This window comes from Protopterus annectens, chromosome 2.part0 (genome assembly GCF_019279795.1).
Source record: "Protopterus annectens isolate FY-2018-M chromosome 2.part0, PAN1.0, whole genome shotgun sequence".
NCBI classification, from domain to species: Eukaryota; Metazoa; Chordata; order Ceratodontiformes; family Protopteridae; genus Protopterus; species Protopterus annectens.
Window position 1 is genome coordinate 977,004,338 of NC_056728.1, and position 11,311 is coordinate 977,015,648.

Below are 11,311 nucleotides of genomic sequence, written 5' to 3' on the forward strand. Positions count from 1 at the left end.
GTGGATAGTGACAATAAGTTCAGAATTAGTTTTGTTGAGGGTTGAGGGGTTGTGAAAACAGAGTTGTCACTTTACCTCCTGGTGCTGTATGTAAAAGTGATTATGACCATGTTTTATTGCTCAGATACTGGGTAGGTTTTCCTGCTGTCTCAAAGGAAACAATGGTGCAAGTCACACAAGAACATGGATGGTTTCCTTTTTTGTATTTGAAATAATCTATTCCATTTAGTTATAGATTGCCCTTACATGTCCCATGGTTGATAACTACATATTACCCCTAATGAGAATGACTGGTATCATACCATAGGTAATTTGAATTGAGCCATGCCTAGGATAAAGCATTTAGGAGCTGCATCTATCCATCAGTACTGTATGGGGCAGTGTGTATGTACACTTGTGTGTGTGTGTGTATGTGTGTGTGTATATATATATATTGCATATATGCATGTGTGTGTGTACATGTGTATAGTATATGTAAAATACACATACACACACATGCATTTAAGTGCTTAAAAATGTGATCCAGCTGGGTATCCACCTGATAACATAAAGGTTTACACCTAACATCTTGTGTTTGTCAAAAAATGCTTGAGTGGGGTATTGTGTCAAATGCCTTGGCCAGATCAAGGTAGGCAGTGTGAAACATTTTGCCATCATCCATTGTTTTGGTGACCTTCTCAAAGAAGTCCACCACGGTGAGTAAGCAAGAGATGCATTTGACGAAACCCACCTGGCTTAGGTCTAATGTCTGTAGGTTTACTGTATCATTATTGATCTTTTCCATGATAATTATTTCCAAGGATTTGCATATGAGACTAGTGAGATTATGGGGCTATAGTTTTGAGGGTCTGTAGATGGCCCACCTTTGGGCAGAGAGATGACTATTGCTGCTCAGCATTCATTAGGCCTGAAGCCTTTTTGGTGGCTACATTTTAAATAGCAATCCAGAGGGCCTGATACATCATGTTTCATACCTGGGCCCATCAATGCATTGTTCTTGGCCTTACAGCAGACATTTAAGACCTGTTCCTAGTGATAGCATGGCAGTTATATTTGATATTTTTTAGAAGGAGAGAGGGCCAAAATTAGACCTAAATTTGTCTGCCAATAGTTTTTTATATCTACTGGCTCTGTATATGTGGCTGCATTAACAATGAGCTCTACACACATTTGTGTATTGTCTTTCTGGTTACTGGTAAAGCTGCAGCATGTCTCGTCCTTGGTCTGGGAGGCCAACTTTACCTCAAATTTGGCTTCGGTAGACATTTTTTTTACACTGGGTAGTTTAAGTTGAGAGTGCTTTTATCCTGCTGGGTGGTACACCTCTTAATTTTTGCCATAATTTTCTTCCTTCTGTTATAGAGCATCCCAATGTTGTGATTCCACCATAGTGGCTCTTTTTTAAGTTACTTCTGTACTTATACTTGGTGGGTACAGCTTCCTCTATGCAGCTATTAGCATACCTGTATAATGTTTCTGTGAACAGTTGTCCAGAGGCAGCAGAGTTCTCAGTGTTTGTGAGGGGCTTGAAATGTTGTCACATTATCAGGTAACAGCATGTATGGGCAAAGTGATTTGCGGCATTCTCCCATATTAGTGAGGACAAGATCTGGTGTGTTTGTGCCCCTAGTCAGCATAATCATAGGAGATCATAAACGATTACTAGACTATTGCCCCGGAGGTCATTTTTGGCCTAGCCATTTAAACCCAATGTAATACAGTAGAGGTACTAGTCATTACCCAAGATTGCATTTAATTCATAGTTAGGTACTAGGCTAATTAGCCCTAGGGCCTATATAAGACATATGAATGTAACTATATTATAATATATATATATATATATATATATATATATATATATATATATATATATATATATATATATATATATATATATATGTAGACATACATATATATGTAGACATACATATATATGTAGACATACATATCTATAGATGTATGCATATGTGTGTGTGTATATATATATATATATATATATATATATATATATATATATATATATATATATATATATCATATACATTCATTATATTATAGGCTATATAAGCCTAGCCCCCAAAAAAAGGCACCCTGGCTTTCACCACCCAAGAAAATTATTTTCCTGTGCCCCTGTCGAGTACAGCCCCCAGACGTGATCCCAGGGGTTAATTTCCTATTTCCCATCCAATCATCAAGATTTTTTTTGAAGAGTGCTAATGAGGAGATTTGTTTGATGTGTGTGTGTGTGTGTGTGTGTGTGTGTATATATATATATATATATATATATATATATATATATATATATATATATATATATATATATATATATATATATATATATATATATATATATATATATTGCTCGACAGTGGCACAGGAAAATAACTTTCTTGGGTGGTGTAAGCCAGAGAACCGAAAGTCTCTGGGACAGGAATCTATCCCTCTAGCATGTTCTGTTTATTGTGGTGGCAAGGTTTAGGTCCCTGGAGCGTATAGCTCAGAGGGATTGTGATTTCCCTAAGTGGAGCATGTCCAGTAGCTCTGGGTTTGACATAGCTTTGTATGTTAGGCAGAGATTGTCTCTGAGTAGACGATATGCGACAGAGTAAAGCTGGAGTTTTTTGAGACGGTCTACGTAGGGCATCTGTTTGAGGCTGGTAATCCTCTTTGTGAGGTATTTCTGTGGCCTTTCCAGTTGTTGTAGATGTCTTATGAGATACATACCAAAAGGGGCATTGTACACTATAATGGGGTCTAATGAGTGATGAGTAGAGGAGAACAATAACCTCTTTTTTCATGGACGAGAAACCTTTTGTAAATTTATAATTGCAAAATTTAAAATACAACCTGCATTTATATGCCATTGTTACACATTTTAGGCTTTGTTCAAATTTCTTGCACTAAGAGTTTAAGAATTATGACTTGTGGTGTGATTTGAGGATAGAGGACCTTAAAATTGGTGGGGTGCAAAACTGACCCATATTGGTAATGACCAAATATCAATCCTCATTTCACTGTCTGGTTTCATTGACATTTTTTTATTGTCAATAATGTGTATTTATTGATATGCCACAATACCATTTTTTCCAGTGACATATTATCTCATACATAATGATTATTATCCGGATGCAAAAGGCCACCCATGCCTACCTGAACAAGTACAATTTTCCTCTTCTACCTTGCACATTTTACTGTTTACACTAATGGTTTGGTACTTCCCAAAGGAAGCAGTAGACCCTCCATTTGAATAGGAACCACTTTGGATATTTGTCATAGCTGGTAAACAAACCCTATAGTAGAGAATATTGTACAACACTAGTAAAACTTCCTGGGGTGTTATTTGGGGCCTTGGAGCGACCGCTCTTCATTGTGCTCATCTACTTCTTCATGAGGATATGATATAATGGTGGTTGCTCTCAAAGCCTAGTGTAGTATTGATGTTTCAAAGCTATAGCTGAATGTCTTTGTATATACGTATGTCATCTGTATTTGGAATTTAGTACACCACTGATTCCTGTAACAATGCAGTGATAGGAGTTCTTGGTTGACTGAAAATATACCACCTGTATTAGTATACTTACAAATTTAAATTATAATGTCACTATATTTATAGATGGTTATGTATATGGTTTTAATGGCTACTCCCCGTCTACTGCCCCCAATGCAGTATGCACAATGTCTAGGAATCTAGCCACAGGCAGCAATTTAATTTTGCCTTATTTCAGTTGCATTCAAGAAGATTAATCTGCTCCCAGCTGTTGTCATTTTCAATTTTGTGACCATAAGCTTGTCATGTCAGGAGCTTGCACACCAAGACTGACTAAAATATTGTTGAGCTCTGAAGGGTAATCTAGTTAAAAGAATAATGCAACATCTCTATACAGGGAAGAATATTAGACTGGCCAAACCACGTTAGGAAAATGCCCATGCACTCGAAAGTAAATAGTATGACATTGCATAAATGTAATGTAGATGCACTCCATATAGCTACATAGAATGTAATCACACAAGCATGTCTTAGCCCAGGTAAGGTGTACCTTATTTAAAGAGAAGCATGTTGCTAATCAGACTACTACCTTTTCCTGCATCCTACTATAAGTGATTTTGGTTATCTGGGCAGGTGTTAGCATTTTGGGGGCCCCCAGCAAATGTTCCAGTACAAGTATCATCCTGTGAATGCCACACCTCCTAAGAAACCTTTTAGTTTGTGCTGCAAACTTTTAGGAGTAGTACGCACAGACAGACCTGTAGCTACAAGCTCTTAAATTACAACAGGCCTATATACCACACTTTGTTGACCTGTCTAACAAAGGGACACTTACAGTTACTGGAATTTAGTCGTAACACTGATATATTACAACAACTGTATGTAAAGGTCTGGACTTAAATGAAGTGATGACTAGGCCTACTGTTTCAACACCCCTTGCACACCCACCAGTCCTCTCCTCTTACCCCCCCACCCCATTTTGGGCTCCCCATACCATGCACATTACTTGTTTCTTCCTTTTCTCACATATTGCCTTACTCTCAGCTTTTTCAGGAAGCCACAACTTTCTACATGCTTTGAAGTGCATTTTCTTTTTTTTTACACAACCTTTTCATCCAATAATGGCTTGAAAAGAAATTATGATTTAGGAAAGAAATTCACTGTTGCTGTTCAGCTTTAGTTTTCCTTGTATACTTTCAGCACACATTTGCTAACCAAGACAGCTCAGTGATGTCCATTTAGGAAATAACTCAATTAAGCTGATGCCTCCAAAGCTGTAGTGATTAAATATGTCCCCTGGGATGCATTTTAGACCATTTTCTCAGCATTTTACTCCAATGGTGGCCTAAACAAAAATCATGAAAAAGAAAATAATTTCAGTCTTATTTTTTCTTTCAAGGAAGACATACATTGTGCCCAAGGCTTAATGTTCAAAGCTGACAAAATAGTACCTCACAGTAAACTAACAAGCTAGTTGTGGGAATGCATAGGTCTCATCTGTGAGTAGTGCCTGCCTCCCTAACCCCCCCCCACCACAAAATACAGTCACTGCCTATGCATCCCTCTGATGTTAGATGGGATGAAAGCAGAGGTTTAAACTGACCTAGCCACATATTTCAAGTGACTTCTGATATAAGTAAACGTAGCATGCTTCCTCACCCCTAACTCACAAAGTCAGCCCCATGTATCCTGATATGTGAGTGTGAGAATGATTTCAGCAATATATTCTAATTTGTTGCTCATAGACAGTACACCACCCCTACAAAAGCTATAGTAACTTTCTTTTTACACGTCTGAGGTCTGTGAGAAAAGTAAATAAACAATCACCACACTGTGAAGCAGTAATCCACGACCAAAACGGTTACCAAATAATCCTTTTCTTTATTTCACAAAAACGAAACACTCCAGAAGTAGATAAAATCAAGCGCTTTCGCCTGATCAATATCAGGCTTTATCAAGACAAATGTGTGCGTGATGTGCCACAGTTTAAATACTCTTGTCAATTATAAAAGCTTAATTTAATTAAATTGAATTAATTAAGTTTAAAAACAAACAGTTCAGCTAATTAATTCATTAACCCATAATCGAGTTTTTTAAAGTGCTAGTGCATTTAATCAAGTTTATGCGACAAATCTCATAAATACATGTCCCTTTGTCTTTTTTTAACACATAAATCCACCGATAATAAAGGGTACATGATTAAAGGCAGCACAGTTCTTTACAAAGTTCTTTACAAAAAGGAACCGATGTGTGCATGAAACCTGTCTATATGACTGTCCAAATGCCTTTTCAACAATGAATTATGAAATTATTTAAAAATTTTGTTTAGAAATTGTTTAAAATCGATCTCTGTAAAAATAACAGTCAAAAACTTTAAAAACAAGACTGAAGTGGCAAGACTACGGTGTAACAAGGATATAAACTTGCTCATAACAAGTCCTAATAAATAAAACATTGCACACGGTATTATGAACCTTCTACTAAAATGCCATGTAAAAAAAAATATATATATACACTTGGAGTTGTTAAATAAATAAATAAATACATTGGATTAAATTGGATAACCTTTATAAAATTAATTTGTGGATTAAATAACTTAAATAAGTTAAATTAAATAATTCTGTTGGAATACTAGAAATGCTAAACTTGAATGCTTCTCCAAAATTACCTGCCTTATAACCTAGCTCTTCTGATCTTTAAAACACTCTTAATGCTAGTTGATTCGTTCATACCTGGGGGTTTTGTTGCATTTAGACTGATCTGCCATAAGAGCTCTTTATATTCTAGGGAGGCCTCCCATTCCCCTCCCCTTGGGTTTTGGGGTACATGCTCAAGAATCATAAATTTCAAGGTCATATTGGGACAAACAACCGAATGCTTGTAAAAGGCATTACTCTCTTTCTTAACACTAACATCGTATAAGTGTCAGATATCCTTTTTTTAGAGTCTTTTCTGTCTTTCCCACATAGAACCCAGAGCAAGCCTCACAAAAACCTAAATAGACTATTCCCTTAGTGGCACAGTTATAAAACCCTTTAGGATTGAAATTAAAATTTCTAGAGCTAATGTAATATTTACTGTTATTGTAAATGTGATTACATTGCCTGCAAGTTTGACATTTGTAGGTTCCTACCTTCTTGTTACTCAGAGAGGCCTTAGCCTCATGTCTTTCAAATAGATCCTTCAAGTTAGCATTTCTGCTATTAACAAATGCCGGATATGTCGCAGTGAATTGTTTGACCTCATCATTTGCTTTCAAAATAGGCCAGTATTTTGAAATGAGTTCCCTAAATTTTATGGAATCGTTGTTGAAGGTGTGAACAAATGTGTTATGAGAATCTGCGTTGTTCTCAGCATTGCCTCCTGTGGTGTTTGTGGTACCCTTACCCAGAAGTGGAGTGAATTTATTAGTTCTTGACCTACAAACCTCATCAAGTATTTTTTCAAAAAGCCTTTTAGGATAATTTCTTTCTAAAAACATGCTTTCCAAAGTTTGAGTTTCTTTTTTGAAAAGATCAACTGTGCTGCACATCCTACTTGCTCTAATTAATTGGCCTTTTAAAATACCCTTTTTTTGTGCTATGGGGTGACCACTGTCAAAGTGCAGAAATGAATTAGAAAACGTAGGCTTCCTGAAAACAGTTGATTCAAAACTCCTAGCTTCGGGATTTTTTAAGAGAGTCACATCTAAATAGTTAATCTCCTTCTCACTAATATTGTGTGTGAATCTCAAATAGTCCGTTGTGGAATTTATATATGTAAAAAATTCCTGGAATTCCAGTAGCGACCCATTCCAGAAAACGCATATATCATCCAGAAAACGTTGGTAGTGGGCTATATTCTTAGCCCATGCAGAATTAAAGACGTGTTTCTGCTCCCACATAAACAACACAATATTAGCATACGCCGAGGCGCAAGGTGAACCCATTGCCACACCTTTCTTTTGTCTGAACAACTCACCATTAAAAAATATGTAATTGTTGTTCAGGATGACCTCCATACTTTCAACTATTAACCTGATAACATTTGCTGTGAATTCACCTGACTTAACTAAAAATTCGTTGAATAATTCCAAACCTTCCACGTGTGGTATACTTGGGAAAAGTTCAATGACGTCGATGGTAATAAGTAATTTAGTTGCGTCGTATAATTCCATTTTAATGTTCTTTAAGAACTCCCAAGAGTCCTTACATATGTGTTTTAAGGATTTGACCAGACTTTTCAAGGAGATATCTATAAACTTACCAAGAGGCTCAGTGATGCCCCCACCCCCAGCCACAATCGGTCTAAACTTTAAAGGGGTCAGCCCTTTATGCACCTTAGGTATGCCAAAAATGGTGGGGGTGACAGGCTTGTTAACCAGTAGAAAGTTGTATAATTTTTCATTTATAGCTCCTTGCATAAGGTTGTCATACAACATATACCTAATCTTAGAATATGCAAGGCTAACTTCATTAATCGAGGCAGTGGAGTACTGGTCTAAATCTTGCAAAATGCTAAACATTGCTGCTTCATAATCACAACTATACATCAAAACAACCCCACCCCCTTTGTCCGGTTTCATGATCCTTATTTTGTCAAATTTCAATTTGTCAATAAGTTGTACACAATCGGGGGATAGGTTTTGAACTTCTGAGTTGTTACTCCTAAAGGTGTCCCTAATATCTTGCTCCACTAAATCCTCAAATGTTTTAACTACTGCATGTAGCGGAGGATTAAATGTACTAGCTCTAGAAAACCTCTCTTGCAAATAATTTTGCCCTTTGAAGAAAATATTCAAATTAAGCTTTCTTGTAAATAGTTTCAACTCTAAAATAGATTTTGTAATGTTGAGAGAGCGTAGTGGGACAAAGTGGAAGCCTTTTGTAAATAGTTCAAAATGAGTGTCCCCTACATCAATGTCTGTGAAGTTAAAGATCTTAAAGTTTCCTCTAGAAACAATGGAGTAAGGCAAGTCATGTGTATCAAATGTCTCCATAGAAAGAGCTAAACTGTTCGCACCCCCCCCTTCCTCCACTACTATCTCTGTTGGTTCACCCAACTTCTCTGCTGGTAGAACGGACCCCTTTTGTTGGTCCTGCCTGGGGGAATTGAAAAACCTGTTGTTCGTTTCTATTGTTGGAATTAAACTTCTGAGCCAGCCTCTCACTTCTACGAGGACCTTCTATTGGAGAATCAGTACTACCAGTGTTGTCTACTCTACCAAATCTATTGTTGGCTCTATAATTATTTTTGTAGGCTGGTTGGTACGCTACACCATTCTTATATTCGTTAAGGTCCCTCTCCAACTTCCTCACTTTCCTATTAACTATTTTAATACAATGCTGGTCCACCTCATGAAAGACCTGGTCATAGTCTTTTCTGACTTGTACAAAATGCGTGTCAGTCACTACCACATTGTTTAATTTGTTTAAATCTAATAAAAGCACATCCAGTTTGGATTCATAATCTTTCAACATTAACTTAATCATTTCAAGACCCGTTTTATTAAATAAGTCTGTTAAGTCATTAAAAAGAGTCGATCCCGGTATCGCGTTATTAGGAAACTTGGTGTACCTCAAACCTTTAGGTACCCTTTGCACTCTTACACATTCAGTTAAATAATCCACTTCAAGTTGCGTGGATTCGTAAGCGTACAGTTTGTCACTAAATAACTTAAAGTTATCAACCGCAGGTTCATTGTCAATATCTTGTTGAAAAACAGTACCTGCATTAAAGGCAAATTGCCTAGATGTCCACGCGTTGAAATTAAAGGTTGTTGATGAAGAATTTTCAGCACTACCCACGGAAGTAGAGGGACGGTTGTTTAGGTCTTCATTAAATCCTTTTTGCGACTGTGTTTTGTTAGCAGACAAAGCTGTCTGCTTTTTACCATTGCCATTGTTTGCGTTTTTACCTTTTTCAAGTCCAACTTGCTGGTTACAAGGAATATCACCAGCATCCGATTGCCTCAAAGAAGAGAGAAGCTGCGTTAGCAAAGACTGAACCTGGCGAAATTCCTCTCGCGATGCAGGTCTGTCATCCGGCACATCCTTAAGCAAACCCGGTGTTACTTCAAAATCGGACTGGCTGCCCCTTTCGGTCATGGTAGAAAAACACTCGAAGAAGCCAAAATAAGAAGAATAAACCAAGAAGCAGTAATCCACGACCAAAACGGTTACCAAATAATCCTTTTCTTTATTTCACAAAAACGAAACACTCCAGAAGTAGATAAAATCAGCGCTCCTGATCAATATCAGGCTTTATCAAGACAAATGTGTGCGTGATGTGCCACAGTTTAAATACTCTTGTCAATTATAAAAGCTTAATTTAATTAAATTGAATTAATTAAGTTTAAAAACAAACAGTTCAGCTAATTAATTCATTAACCCATAATCGGGTTTTTTAAAGTGCTAGTGCATTTAATCAAGTTTATGCGACAAATCTCATAAATACATGTCCCTTTGTCTTTTTTTAACACATAAATCCACCGATAATAAAGGGTACATGATTAAAGGCAGCACAGTTCTTTACAAAGTTCTTTACAAAAAGGAACCGATGTTTGCATGAAACCTGTCTATATGACTGTCCAAATGCCTTTTCAACAATGAATTATGAAATTATTTAAAAATTTTGTTTAGAAATTGTTTAAAATCGATCTCTGTAAAAATAACAGTCAAAAACTTTAAAAACAAGACTGAAGTGGCAAGACTACGGTGTAACAAGGATATAAACTTGCTCATAACAAGTCCTAATAAATAAAACATTGCACACGGTATTATGAACCTTCTACTAAAATGCCATGTAAAAAAATATATATATATACACTTGGAGTTGTTAAATAAATAAATAAATACATTGGATTAAATTGGATAACCTTTATAAAATTAATTTGTGGATTAAATAACTTAAATAAGTTAAATTAAATAATTCTGTTGGAATACTAGAAATGCTAAACTTGAATGCTTCTCCAAAATTACCTGCCTTATAACCTAGCTCTTCTGATCTTTAAAACACTCTTAATGCTAGTTGATTCGTTCATACCTGGGGGTGTTGTTGCATTTAGACTGATCTGCCATAAGAGCTCTTTATATTCTAGGGAGGCCTCCCATTCCCCTCCCCTTGGGTTTTGGGGTACATGCTCAAGAATCATAAATTTCAAGGTCATATTGGGACAAACAACCGAATGCTTGTAAAAGGCATTACTCTCTTTCTTAACACTAACATCGTATAAGTGCTCGTATATCCTTTTTCGCAGAGTCCTTTCTGTCTTTCCCACATAGAACCCAGAGCAAGCCTCACAAAAACCTAAATAGACTATTCCCTTAGTGGCACAGTTATAAAACCCTTTAGGATTGAAATTAAAAAAAACTGATACATTCTTTGCCCTCTTTTTTCGTCAACCAGCAATAGCTTTTGTGGGAGTCCCCACGGAGTCAAGGATGATTAAGGGACCCCCCATACCCATTTATACAGTCTGGTGAGTGAGAACCACCAGACTCCAAGAAGATCTAAGTGCCTGAATGTTCTGTGATATATTTTATGTCTTACTTTTGAAATATAATTACTTGTTAGGTACATTTTTTTACTGTTACCCAGAAGAATAATGCCTGTGTCCTGGCATTATTAGGTGTGTGCACAACTAAAAATTTGTAATATTGTTTAAAACACACACAAGCCATAACAGTACTTGTTTTATACTTATTTCAGCAAATAGCAATACATTGTGCAACACTGGTACTGCCAAACCAGATCAGTAACTGCTGTCTAGCAACTGTCAAACAGCCACAGGGGTAAGTCGCTTATTTACCTCATTAGGCAGTTGATTGTATCCCATTTTAAGAT